This window comes from Bos mutus, chromosome 3, assembly GCF_027580195.1.
Source record: "Bos mutus isolate GX-2022 chromosome 3, NWIPB_WYAK_1.1, whole genome shotgun sequence".
NCBI classification, from domain to species: Eukaryota; Metazoa; Chordata; class Mammalia; order Artiodactyla; family Bovidae; genus Bos; species Bos mutus.
Window position 1 is genome coordinate 64,849,799 of NC_091619.1, and position 12,923 is coordinate 64,862,721.

The window sequence follows — 12,923 nt, forward strand, 5'->3', positions numbered from 1 at the left end:
GGTAAATGAAAGCAATGAAGTATTCAGTACCCCATGATTGCAGAAGCTCCAGTTAAACCATTTTCTACCACTGCATTTGATATTTTTGGAATATAATCTTCAAATTACACAGCGGAAAGGAAATTTAGCTCATAAATGGTGAACTTGTCAATGAAACTATCAACTCAAGGTAAGTACTTATCTCCATCAATGGGAATTGGGCCTTTTCCTGCATGCTGACTATAGTTTCTTGAAAAGATTTAGAAAGTGAAAGTGTTAGTCACTCAGTCTGGTTGGACTCTTTGGAACCCCATGGTGTATATAGCCCACCAGGCTCCAGAGTCCACGAAAATCTCCAGGCAAGAATCCTGGAGTGGGTAGCCAACCCCTTCTCCCGGTGAGGTTCCCTACCCAGGGATCAAACCAGGGTCTCCTGCATTGCAAGCAGATTCTTTACCATCTGAGTCACCAGAGAAGCCCTTGATATGATTTAATAGAGTATCAAATACTGCTTGGTACCAGACACAGGTTCTGTGGCTATAGCAAAAACAAAACTTACAGAGTCTCTGCCTTTAAGGATCTCACAATCTTGGTGGCTAAGAACAGACAAATAAGGTCTGGAAGTGCTAACTGCCATGAAGAAATGTAAGCAGGTAAGAGTAGCGTTCCAAAATGCTCCTTTGGATAGAATGAGCGGTGGTCTGCGAAGCCTCAGATGTCAACTTCTGAGAAGGTACCTGAAATACGCCTCGCTAAAAGAAATCTGGGAGAAGTGTTCCAGCCAGAGGGAACAGCATAAGCCAAGTCCTGAGCCTGCTTGTTGTAGCAACAGAGGGAAAGCCAGAGGTGAACGAGGGGGCTATGCGGTCGGATATCAGGTAGGGTGGAGTATATACAACGTAGAAAAATATGTGTATACGTTGTAAGACCACAATGCTAAGGAGGGAGGGTGTACAAATCTCTCAAGAGGCCAGAAATGGTAGGATGAAGCGGACTTCCAACCGCGGCGCTACATAGGGACACCTTTCCTCCTTGGGTAGGACCAAGTTAGACAACAGCAGGGGTTGGTCCGGGGGCCGCCCTTAGAAGACGAACCCTCGCCCTGGGGCGGGGGCGGATGTCGCCCCCGGCCCGCCCTGCCAGCCCGCGCTGCACCGGCTGCGGTTACCAGCAGGCGGTGTACTGAGCGCGCCTGCAGCCGCCGCCGCCCGCCCGTCCCAGCGAGGACGAGAAAGGAGGGGACCGGAAGGAGCCGCTGGTGCTGCGGGAAGTGGCAGGAACGGGAGGCGGGGACCCACCTGGAAGCGCCCCGGCGCCGCTGTTGAGCTTCCTGCAGCGGCGGCCACCAGAGCCAGTGCCGTGGCGGGGGCGGAGAGCGGCCACGGCGACGGCGCCTCCCTGAGTGGCCTGCGGCGCCCAGCCCCGCACGAAAGGTGAGCAGGCGCTCGGGGCACGTGGTGGGGGCCAGATGCGGGGGAGGGAGAATGGAGGCGGCGAGTACTCGGGGATGATCGGCTCTGGGACCCGGATTTGGAACGGAGTGCTGGGAGGGGGTGGGCTGGAGGCTGCCGCGGCGACCGCAGCGGCGGCGGAGCCCCCACGTGGGGCGGGGGTGCGCGCGCACGTGTGCGCGGGCAAAAGGGGGGCGGGAGGGCTCTCCGGAGGCCAACGGGCGCGCGCTTGCTTAGTACCGGTCCACGTGACCGGCACGCCAAGAATCCGCTTCCACGTGACAGTCTCGGAGGCTGGCTGAGGCTGGAAGTTGCTGTGTCTCTGTAGTGTAACCGTGATCGTTGCGGGTCTTAGGGTTGTTTGCAGGTTTTCTTCTCCACTGGGGGTACGAAGAGAAATATAAGGCGGAAAAGACTTCCTGCCCTTTCTCTTTTTTACACGTTCTCCTGTTTGTAAATGAAGCCCTTTTTAAGTACCGAAATACGGATTTCTCGGTACCGCCATGTTGGTTGTAGAGGAAACTCGCGAGATGCTAGGGGGTTTGTATCGCGAGATCTCTTGATTCTCGCGGGACCTTGTTGGCAGAGCAGTTGTCCTGGATGGCGGAGCCCCGGGTTCCGGGGGCCTGGGACTCGCAACTCTTTGTACAAGGCAAGTTGCTAGGGAGGGGCCTAGGGCAAGTGCCTCTTGGTGCCGGGAGACGTGCTGTGTCAGCTTTCTCTAGTCCTGAAGGGAATATACATTGACCCAGTTGAGGCAACACTATCCTCCTCCCCACCCCCCTGCGGGCGCTCCGCCACCTGCAGAAGCGACTGTACCCCTCAGCTCGGGCTCCTTCCCCGCTTAGTGAGAGTTCCTGTTCCTCTGCGGTCTCACTGGAAGTCCGGAGCCGTGCTCGTAGAGACGTGACGATTCCATTGGATACCGTTCCTCTTACTTTCAGACGTTCTTGTCAGTTTTTACCCTTGTTGCCATTTTCTAAAGAATTCCAGACTTGTTAACCATTCTGTCGCTTGTTTCTTCCGCAGTATCTTTCTCCACTTGTCCTCCTCGGACGCTTAAAATAGAGCGCGTTCCGTTTCTTCTCTCTGGGCATCATTTGCTCCCGTTTATTTGCTCATTGATAACTTTCTCATCACTCTAACTTACTTTGTATTTACGATAACTTTTGGCAGCATTTGGAGAGATCCTTTGTATATCAGAACAATATCCGATGACAGAATAAAACCATTCTTTTAATTTTTTGTACGTGCCTATTAACTCATAATTAAAGATCAGTTTTTTTTTTTTCCCCCAGCAAGATTTTGATTACTGTTTTTATGAAGTTCCGTCTTTGTTGTTCAGGGATGATTGTTTTAGGTTACATATTTCAGGTAATAGTGGAACGTTTTCAGTCAAATTTAAAAGCAAACTTCTTTTTAACTTTGAATTCAATTTTTCCTTGAGTTTGAGGTAAGATTAGCTTTTCTCCAACGTTTTATCAAAGTGAATTTATAGCATAATTTTTTTTTAGTATGGATTTATTTAGTATTCATAGTGATAAATTAGCAATCTAATCAGGTAATCATAAGTTTTTTTAAAACTATAAACGTGTTATTTTTCTCTGCATTTAGTACGGAGTAGAATAAAGGGTAAAATACTTCCTGGTACACATTCTTCCAAGTTATCTTCCTCAGTCCTAAAATCTCTGTAATCACTCTCAGCAGTAGCTATGTATTATTCCAGATATTTTCCTTTTTTTTAACGGAGAGGAAGAAATGGAGGGGTGTTGTTTTAAGATAAACTATCACAACATTAGTAATAAGTAAAAAATTTCTTTTTATTTAGTGTTACATCTTTTGACTCATACATACATGCTTCAAAAAATAAATTTTTTTGTTTGTACAGGTTTTTTTTGTATTACAGTTTTGTGAAAATATCTTGAGTGATAGCATTATTTTTACCATAGAAATTTAGTATACTGGTAGCTCTGTACAAAAAGTCCACATGAAATAATATTTAAAGAAATGTTTGTCACTTGAGTTTTACACACACCGCACACACATGTATGTGTGTGTGTGTGTATATATATATATATATATATATATATATATATATATATATAGGCTTCCCTAGTGGCTCACTGGTAAAGAATCCACCTCCCCTTGCCTGCCAGTGCAAGAGCCACAGGTTCAGTCCCTGGATTGGGAACATCCCCTGGAAAAGGAAATGGCAATCCACTTCAGTATTCTTGCCTGGGAAATCCCGGGTTGCAAAAAAATCAGACATGACTTAGGACTAAACAACAACATACATACATACATACATACATACATACATACAGATGTGTGTGTCATGCTGCAGGGCATGTGGGATCTTAGTTCCCCACCAGAGATCAAATTGCTGCCGCCTGCATTGAAAGTGTGCAGATATAATCACTGGACTGCTAGGAAAGTCCAGATTTTTATATATATATATATATTTTTTTATATTTTAATAGTTGTGCTATTTATTTACATTTATATTTGTATGTTTATATTTTTCGATACTTCTGTGCTATAAATGGTTACTCAAGTGTGTGTATTGGAGTTTTCCAATTTAAAAAGTTACCAGCTTAATAGTTCTGACTATGTACTTTAGTGAGTTCAACTGTAAGATATATCAGTTCAACTGTAAGATATATATATAGTAAGATATATCAGTAGTTCATAAAACAAATGTACATATACTCAAAAGTTGCTAGGCAGCATTTTCTGATAGTTTTTTGTATTTTTCCCTCCAGACTACTAGCAGACCTGTCACATAAAAAAAGTGACCACTCTTTTTGTTCGGTGTGGTTTTCTCTTGTAATAGTTCAAGCAGGAATGTTGGGAATAAAAGTGAGTGTTGAGAGCTGTGATGTGGGAAAGAGGAAAAGGAGATGTGGGGGTGTGTATAGGTTGATACTAAAATGGAATTGGAGAAGTTGCAGAGAAAAGGAAGGATGGTAGAGGGTTATCAGCCATGTTCCCAAAATAGGCAGCTTGTGATGGTGGGAGTGGAGCTTGAGTTGAGGAGAATTTGGAGTCAGTGTGTGAGGCAGTTTTTTTCCCCTCCGCTTGATTTTTTCAAACAGGTTTCAGCCCACCCCCCAAATTGTTTGATATCATTTGTCTCCCCCCCCCAACCCCCTGCCCCCCGGAAAAAATCATCAACTGAAGTTGATGTCTAATTGAAACTCTCTGAATTCTTAACTTAGGTAAAGCCTGTCTTTCATTAAATAACTTTTGTTGAGTACATTTTATTTTATTAGAGATTGGACGTTGTGAAGATGACTGTGGATTCAAAGATGACAATTTTATAGTGACCTTTGCAAAGGTGTTTACACAATTTTGCTTGGGAATTGGGCCTTTGGTGTAGCCAATCCTTGCAATAGTATTTGTTGCTTATTCTTAACGACTTTGTTTTATAAACTGTTTGGTAGCAGATCTTAGAAATTATTAGATTTCTACAGACACTAAAATACCCAAGTACTGGGTAGAAATATACTGAGAAAATTCAAGCAGAAATATATCTTAATATGATTTGAGTTTTGCTTGAGTAAAACTTAGATAACCAAGAAATTTTATTTTCTTTTTTCTCATTTATTATTGTCATAGAAGTCATCTATGAGAGCTAATGAACTTCAGTGATCAGAGGATATTAACAAAAGTGATAATGTCCTCACTTGGAATTTTTTTGTTTAGATATGACACAATGGTAATTTCCATAGACCTGTAACTTTGTAAACTATATAGTGTATTACCTATGTTACATATTAATTATATGAAGAATATACATTTAATTTTCTGTCTTTTTCTGAACCAGTGTCCAAGACAGTTTATAGGAAATTATTTGATCAGAAATATGAAGAAAGTATGTTGTAGGACGTTTTTTTAAAAATCTGCTATTTCATATGAAAATTCAGTGTCAATTTAAGTACAAGTCTTTTGATTTTTTTTGTTTTGGTTTTTATTTTTTTTTTTGGCTGTGCTCTTCCCTTGGCAGTGAAAGAATGAAGTCCTAACCACTGGACCTCAAAGGAATTCCAGTCTTCTGATTTTTAAAGAATATGTGATATATATTGTAGTGCAAATTTCTGTAGTTAATACTCTGATAACCACTGTTCAGTTCAGTTGCTCAGTCATGTCTGACTCTTTGTGACCCCATAAATTGCAGCACGCCAGGCCTCCCTGTCCATCACCAACTTCCAGAGTTTACCCAAACTCATGTCCATCAAGTCGGTGATGCCATCCAGCCATCTCATCCTCTGTCCCCTTCTTCTCCTGCCCCCAATCTCTCCCAGCATCAGGGTCTTTTCCAATGAGTCAACTCTTCACATGAAGTGCCAAAGTATTGGAGTTTCAGCTTCATCATACATTAAAAAACACAGTATGAATAAATATTTCCCAAGATGTTAAGTCTTGACTTCTAAAAACCAAACGTTATGGACTCTGCTGTTTCGTTTGAACTTGTTTTTCTCACTTTTTCCCTTCTTTTTCTTTTCATCTGTTATTTCTCACGTAGGTAATTTTTCTGTAGTCAGAGACAAGTAAGCTGACTAACTTTCCCAGAGGATACTATCAAACTATTCAATTTTTATTATTTTGGAACTCCAGAGTATGTATGTTACAGTCAGTAATTAAACATTTTTTGAGTGATAGTGATTTCTTCCATTTGAAACAGCAGAGCTCTGAGGCTTCAGAATAACTGTAAACAAGTATAATAAGCCTGTGAGTTTTATTCAGGAACTACTTACTGGAATAAATAACAGTTTGCAACCCCAACACAGTTGGTTATCTGATTTTTTTTAGCCCACAGATTGCAAGATTGGCCATTGGAGTTAGGCACACCGACAACTGAAATGTCGTCTTATTTCAAGGCTATTGAAGAAGCTGTATTAAGTATGTGGAACTTTAAAAGGTAGTGTCATTACATGGAGACATACAGTCCTATAATCATTAACTTCCGAGGGAATCACAGTGTTGTAGGGCAGGATAGCGCATGGTCTGTCATAGTGATGATGTTAATCAGAAATAAATTTTATTCTATGTACTGTGTTTTAGGAATTGAATTAAGAAATTGATATCTTTTAAGATTTTTATGAGTAGTTCAGTTGCTGAGTAGTGTCCAACACTTTTCGACCCCATGAAGCACTCCAGGCTTCCCTGTCCTTCACTATCTCCCTGAGTTTGCTCAAACTCCTGTCCATTGAGTCATTGGTGCCATTCCAACCATCTCATCCTCTGTCACTCACATCTCCTCTTGCCCTCAGTCTTTCCCAGCATTAGGGTCTTTTCCAGTGAGTCGGCTCTTCACATCAAGTGGCCAAGGTAATGTTGCTTCAGCTTCAGCATCAGTTCTGGAAGTGAATATTCAGGGTTGATTTCCTTTAGGATTGACTGGTTTGATTTCCTTGCTGTCCAAGGGACTCTATAAAGAGTCATCTTCAGCACCACAGTTCAAAAGCATCAAATTTAAGAGTAAATGCTTTCAAAGCTTTGTTAGTAAAAGTGTTTCAGTTTTCTAGCAAATTCACTTAACAGTGATAGTAAGAAGATGGTGCTGCTGTGTATGGACTGTTTTATTTTATTGCTTTTATCTTATTTAATATTCAAGGGGCTACTTCCCAAGTAACTCTTTGCATTTAATATTTGATAATAGTAGTAATTAACCAATTGGCTGAAGACTAGCACATTTGTTGATGAAGGAATTTTCAGACCAGATAATTAGAATTTGTAATTGACCTTTCTCTATGAATCAGGTGTATAGTTTTGAATCCTGATGGTAGGTAACACTGAGTCTCCATCCTTAGCACAGCTGAAGGTCGTGGGTTGAGAAGTATTTATTTCTGTTGATTTTTCTCTGTGGCTTTGCTTGCCTTTTCAGCCTCTTTTTAGGCTTCCCTGGTAGCTCAGTTGGTAAAGAATCTGCCTGTAGTGCAAGAGACCCGGATTCGATCCCTGGGTTGGGGAACATCCCCTGGAGACGGAAGTGGCAAACCACTCCAGTATTCTTGCCTAGAAAATCCCATGGACAGAGGATCCTGACAGGCTACAGTCCATGGGATTGCAAGAGTCGGACATGACTTAAAAGTGACTCAGTCTCTCTTAATATATTAATTTAAACGTTATTCTCCCTTTGTTGATAATGATGGTTTGTAGCACTTGATTTAGGAGAAGGCAGTGGCAACCCACTCCAGTACTGTTGCCTGGAAAATCCCATGGACGGAGGAGCCTGGTATGCTGCAGTCCATGGGGTTGCGAAGAGTCGGACATGACTGAGCGACTTCATTTTCATTTTTCACTTTCATGCATTGGGGAAGGAGATGGCAACCCACTCCAGGGTTCTTGCCTGGAGAATCCCAGGGATGGCGGAGCCTGGTGGGCTGCCGTCTATGGGGTCGCACAGAGTCAGACATACTGAAGTGACTTAGCAGCAGCAGCAGCACTTGATTTAGGTATTAACTGTGTATTTGTGTATGTTTTAATGATTTAGTGGCTGGTTTGGGATTTTGAATATTGGGAATTAATATAACCATATTAAATTATTTATGTATTTGTTTCATTATATAAAAATACATCTTTTATATATTTACAGATAAAAATAAATTCATGTCCTGCTTTTAACCTAATTATAGATAACATTTTCCCATTCTCACAATGTCTTATAATCATTATTATAAATGGTTGTATGATGTTCCATGTGTAGATGTATTATTCTCCTTTTCTAATTTTTTTGCGTATATAAAAAGGAATGTGAAGAACATTTATACATAAGGTATTTCATGCATATAGTATCAGTATTATATCCTAGTACATTACACATTTAATTTTTAGGTAAATTTTAAAGGCTCTTGAAATACAGTGTCGGGATATTTGGTAAAAGGATCAATTTATATTCATGTTATCATGGCTGTTGCTCTATACCTCAACATTAAATATTATTTAAAAATGTAATGGGGGTAAGTCATATTATACCACTTTTTCCTTAAATTACTACTGAGGTGAAACATGCTTAACAGATACATTTCTTTTGTGAGTTTTTCAGATAAACAAAATTTTAAAATTAATGTAACCAAATCATTAACCTAATTTTGTTTTACTTCTAATCTTATGAAAGTCTTCCTTCTCTGAAAATGTAATAAATAAATGATACTAATTTTAATACTATTTATTTTAGTTTTAGTAACTTTGATTTAAGTAAATTTACTTTCTCAACTGGCATTGGTGTGAAGAGAGAATGTAAATGATTTTCTGGAAATCGGTAATTGTTTAGTCTATTTACTAAATAGTTTTTCTTTGTTTTGCTATGTTTCATTTTTGCTTATTAGTATTGCTTTTTAAATGATTCTTACAACGTGTTTAATATCTTTTGCCCTGGCCTCTTTATTGTATTTGTTTTCTTAGTTTTTCAAAGCACTTTATAATTTGAGTATAATAAAAGCTCATTTTGTACAAAACAATGTTTTATAATTCTTTTTCTTGTCAACCAAAATTAGAAATATTCTTTTTCTATATACCAGAGTTTAGTAGGATTAAATGAAGCAATTTCTTCTTTCTTGAAGAGATAAAATATGAAATTGCTTTGCTTCCTGGTGGCTCAAATGGTGAAGAATCTGCCTGCAGTGCAGGAGATCTGGGTTCAGTCCTGGATTGGGACAGTCCCCTAGAGGAGGGCATGGGAACTCACTCCAGTATTCTTGAGGGGAGAATCACCATGGACAGACAGAGGAGGTTGGCAGGCTACAGTCCATCCAGTTGCAAAAAGTTGGGCACAGACTGAGTGACTAAGCACTACTAGCACTAAGGGTACAAGCAGCTGCAAAGAGAAAAACTACTCTGATAGATTTTGTGGAATTAGAGAAGTAAACTTCTCCAATCAACAATTAGGATGTGTACTTAAGGTATTTCCCTTATTAAATAGTAATACACAGCTTGATATCTTAGCCTTCTAGAATATTTAATTAAAAAAGTGCTCATCAGCCATTATGAGTTCCTTTCTTTTTCAGCTGTTAAGAATGGCATGACAATATGCATTTACTGAAGTTAAATAATCTAAGAAATTTCATGTGAGCATTAGGGCATCCATGCCAAGGAGAACTTTTAAAATATATTTGAAATTCTTATTGTTTACAAAGATGTTTATTTTTTCCTTTATGGAATAATTAAGATAAACAAATACTTTTCTTTAAAAAAGTGAGATTGTTATGCTTATTTATATTTTAAAGCTGTAATGTTCCAAAACTATTGTATTATTAAATATTGACTAGTATTTTCTTTTGCCTTTAGATTAAAGTGGTTACATAAATGCTAGGAAGAAAAACCAGGTTAACATTGTGAGTGTGAAAACATAAATATTTGAAAACAGTATATTCTTTGCTTGGGGGTTACATAAGGAGAATTGCAGGTGAGGAACCGAATGTGATGAAATTTCCTTATAGTTTGGATTGGGATGAGATTTATAGGGATTGGAACATAATTTTATACCTTTTTATTTCTACCAGAATTCTGCTACCCTGCCTAATGGATGAGTTGGGTTTTCAAAGTGGCGCTGAAGTGGTCCAGGAATAGCAGTTGTTAAAAATTGTATTCTGGCACTCACTCACCTCTTTACTAGCAACTTTTTTTTTTTTTTTAATTGGACAGAAGTTTAAGGAAAGTAGATCCTGCAGTTCATATACACTTTTCCATTAGAAGCAGATATATGTGTTTCATAGAGTGAAATTTAGCTTGGCTGTTTTATGAAGGGAGGAACCAACATTTTTTCCTCCTGAAAAGGGGGTGTGTGTGTGTGTGTGTATCTTTGTGGGATATATCCACTGATAGCCCCTTAGGGGCTCTGTAATACTTCTCTGCATTAAATCTCTACTCCCCACTCTAAACCTATAATTCTTAATCTGAATGGTCTCTACTAAACTTTAATTTTTAATGTTTTTGTAGTAATATGTTTCATTTCCTGAGGGAGAAATTTCTTTTTTTCCCTCTCTGCTTTTAAATGTAAATATGATTATCATATTAATACACACAGAAAGTTCTTGTAAGTGTACAGTTTAATGAATTTTCACAGTGTGAACATAGAACTGTGTAATCATTACTGAGAAACGGAGCATTATCAAAACCCCAGAAACTGTCTTGTGCTGTATTCTGGTTATTAATTCCCCAGGCTGGTAGGAAATCACTATTTTGATACCTGCTAACACAGAATAATTTTGTCTGGTTTTGAACTTTAACTCTCTTTGTAACCGTTTTTATCCTGTTTTGATATGAGTAATCTGAGAAATCCTAGAACTTGATCTAGGTTATATTACCTGGACATCATAACAGTTTTACTTAGACATTTTTCTCATGGCGTTCATAGTTTTCAGAAACTCTAGAAGGGGACATCAAATAAATGCTTTCTTTGCTTTCTGATTGTATGTTAGACCCTGTTTGCGTTTAAATATTATTTGAGCAAGCAGAATACTTTTAATTTCTGTCATTGATGGCCTTCAAGGATACCTCAGCTGTTTTTTCTTCCCCCTCCTACTTAGAAGTTTTGTTTTGAAAACTTTGGTATAGCATTCCTGACCAGCTAATAGCTTTTTGGACTTTTATCCTATGACTTGGCAGCTTTCTTTTCATTCTTCAAATTCCTTTCAAGCAATGATTCTCATTCTGATTTTTATGACAGCTACCCTGTGGTATCTTCTTATTTCAAAGAATGTGAATTCCCACCCTTTCCTTTCCCTCCCCTGTCATAAAAAGTCTCAATTTAAGTTTGTCGTTTTACTTTTAAAATATTTATTTCGTATTTATGAACGGTATAACATTGTGGTGTGCAGATTATAAATTGAGTTATAGGCTACTGAAAAAACTGAGTCAGTTATACCTTGTTAACATCCCCTTTCAGGCTGGCTTCAAGTGTAAGTGCAACTTTCTTAAATGGAATTCTCCTTTTGTACTTTTATTTTCTACCCTTCCATTTCACTTTATTAATTTCAAAAGAAGGCATAGAAAGATATATTACTGTGGTCCTGCACATGTTTTTCTTTCATGTAATTCCCATGGTTAGCGTGAAAGATACAGTTAATTTCCTTTGTAAATGAATTTTGCTTATTGTCATTCATTAATTGTTAGGACCAGAATATCATAAATGACCTGTAGCTGTGGAAATTAGATGTTTTTTTCAAGAATAATTTTAAGAGTAACATTGTATACCCTAGTACTCTTTCATTTGCTGAGCTTTTGTTAAAATTAAATGTTATGCAAAAACTTAATTTCTAAAAAAATTTCTTTTTGGCCTGGAGATTTAAATTTAAAGTTTTGACTTTGGGCATCATTTTATAGGATAATATCTCATGAAGAGTGAAGGAGAAAGTAAATGACTTTTGTAAAGATTATAGAGTTACCACTAAATTTGAATAAATCTTATTTCTAGTTTGGTCTAAGGCACGTTTATGGGTAGGTACTTTTCTTTCTATAGTTAGCAAAATTTCATGAAGGAAATTTTGATTTGTTTGTAACTACTATAAAGCAGTGGCTCTCAAACTTTAGCATACATCATAATCACCTGGAAGTTTTGTTTTTCTTCTTTAAAAGCAGTACATGGCTGGGTTCAACCCTGAGAGTGTCAGATTTAATAGATTAGGATATCACACTTTGAGAACCAATACTAGGGCGTAGTAAGGGCACCTGCATTTAATTTTTTATATAAAATTAAAATTTTTAGACAAATTCTGTTTAATAAAACATTTATTAAATAAACATACTCTGATTGGAGCAAAAAAGAGAGTACTTGTGAAAGTATTTTGGCCGAACTATTACTATCGTTGTTACTGTTTAGTTGCTAAGTTGTGATCAGCTCTTGGGACCCATGGCTTGTAGCCTGCCAGGCTGCTCTGTCCATGGGATTTCCCAGGCAAGAATACCGGAATAGGTTGCATTCTCTTCTCTAGGCAATCTTTCCGACCCAGTAATCGAACCTTGTGTCTCCTGCTTGGCAGGCAGAGTCTTCACTGCTGAGCCACCAGGGAAGCTTTAACTATTATAATAGTAATACTAACTTAAAATTATTGAACATTTGCCATGTGCTAGATACATGTAAGGAGAAGGCAATGGCACCCCACTCCAGTACTCTTGCCTGGAAAATCGCATGGACGAATGGGGTCGCTAAGAGTTGGACATGACTGAGCGACTTCACTTTGACTTTTCACTTTCGTATACTGGAGAAGGAAATGGCAACGCACTCCATTGTTCTTGCCTGGAGAATTCCAGGGCCAGGGTATCCTGGTGGGCTGCCGTCTATGGGGTCACACACAGTCGGACACGACTGAAGTGACTTAGCAGCAACAGCAGCAGATACGTGTAAATATTGTATTCATTATCATTTATGCCTCACAACAACCTTGTAATGATGTTTACTGTTATCCTCATTCTACAACTGAGCGAACTGAAGCAGAGGGATTAAGCATATTGCTCAGTGTCACATAGGCATTGTTCTAGCTCCACTGTATA

General features: G+C 38.8%; 1 protein-coding gene across 4 annotated transcripts in view; it reads left to right on the top strand.

Annotated features, from left to right (window-relative positions):
- Window positions 1-1,233: 1,233 nt before the first annotated feature.
- Window positions 1,234-12,923, top strand: part of ZZZ3 (zinc finger ZZ-type containing 3) — a 122,722-nt gene continuing 111,032 nt past the window's right edge. For 3 of the 4 annotated variants that reach the window (XM_070367841.1, XM_070367840.1, XM_070367843.1), the window contains exon 1: window positions 1,234-1,412. The gene's annotated coding sequence lies outside the window, so the exon portion shown is untranslated. Of the gene's footprint in view, window positions 1,413-1,994; window positions 2,083-12,923 lie in introns of those variants that run through there. The other variant, XM_070367842.1, reaches the window with a different exon arrangement.